A 1,597-nucleotide genomic window follows, 5' to 3' on the forward strand; every position below is an offset into this window, starting at 1 on the left:
AGGTCATTCCAGATGTCAGGGAGGAAGAGGAGGAGTGGAGTAGGAACACTCATGATTTATACAGTGAGAAAGAAAGAGACTGTGATTCTAGGACACATAGGAAATTGTAACAGATGGTCAAAAAGTAAAAATATTTTAAGTAAAGATAAATAATCCCAGGGATTAACTTGAATACACTAGGAAATGTACCTCTAGATTTATAGCTGAGAATTATTGAATGTCAATCAATTTCAGAAATGTGTTTAAGCTGCTCTGCTGAAAATATGTAACTTTTATTCTTCTGCACTTCAGATTTGGTGACCACTCAATGATGAGAGAGAACTACACTGTCATCATTGAGTTTATTTTGCAAGGTTTCTCCAGCTTCCATGAGTACCAGATCACCCTTTTTGGGGTGTTCTTTGCACTATACATCTTAACCCTAGCAGGCAATGTAATCATTGTAACCATCATCCGAATTGATCACCATCTTCACACGCCCATGTACTTCTTCCTGAGCATGCTGTCCACTTCAGAGACTGTGTATACACTGGTCATTCTCCCAAGCATGCTCTCCAACCTTGTAGGCATGAGCTAGTCTCTATCATTGGCAGGTTGTGCCACACAGATGTTCTTTTTTGTTACCTTTGGCATCACTAACTGCTTCCTGCTCACAGCAATGGGATATGACCGCTATGTGGCTATCTGCAACCCCCTGAGGTACACAGTTATTATGAACAAGAGGGTGTGTGTCCAGCTAGTTTTGGGGGCCTGCAGCATTGGCTTGATTGTAGCAATAACACAGGTGACATCTGTATTCAGGTTACCCTTCTGTGCCACAAAGGTGGCCCACTTCTTCTGTGATATCTGACCTGTGATGAAGCTTTCCTGCATTGACACCACTGTCAATGAGATCCTGACTTTGATTATCAGTGTGCTGGTGCTTGTTGTACCTATGTCTGCTTTTCATCTCTTATGTTCTCATTATTTCTACAATCCTCAAGATTGCTTCAGCCGAGGGCTGGAAGAAGGCTTTCGCCACCTATGCCTCCCACCTCACCGTGGTCATTGTCCACTATGGCTGTGCCTCCATCGCCTACCTCAAGCCCAAGTCAGAGAACACCAGGAATCAGGACCAGCTGATCTCTGTGACCTACACTGTCATCACCCTGCTACTGAACCCTGTGGTGTACACCCTGAGGAACAAAGAGGTCAAGGATGCTCTGTTCAGGGCTACTGGCGGGAAACTTTCTTGACAATTTGGGATGATTTCTCCTGAGGCTCTAAACATCCACTCTAGGCGGGAATATGAGGAGTAAACTCACAAACCTTTGGCTTCTAGAGACTGGCCCCTTAAATAGGAGGCAAAAAGAGAATAATAGCTTCATACAACTGGAAGTCTGAAGCTTTAAATAAAGCCCCTGGATGAAGTGTTGGCCCTGTTTTTGTGGATAAATAGACAATGATAAGAGATGCCCAAAGAAAAGGTCAGGAGGTAGTGTAGACCAAAAATTTCTTGTTGACCTTTTGGTTTCCTTGTGAATCTCCACTCAATGAAGGCAGTAAAAAGCCTATTTGAGAAAACAAAATCCAGGGTACACTTTAATTTTTTTTTTCT

At 43.0% G+C, this 1,597-nt stretch overlaps 1 pseudogene; it reads left to right on the forward strand.

Moving 5' to 3' along the window:
- The first annotated feature begins 280 nt into the window (after positions 1 to 280).
- Positions 281 to 1,235, forward strand: LOC123635169 (annotated as a pseudogene).
- Positions 1,236 to 1,597: the final 362 nt, after the last annotated feature.

Source organism: Lemur catta, chromosome 3 (genome assembly GCF_020740605.2).
Source record: "Lemur catta isolate mLemCat1 chromosome 3, mLemCat1.pri, whole genome shotgun sequence".
In the NCBI taxonomy this organism is placed as follows: Eukaryota; Metazoa; Chordata; class Mammalia; order Primates; family Lemuridae; genus Lemur; species Lemur catta.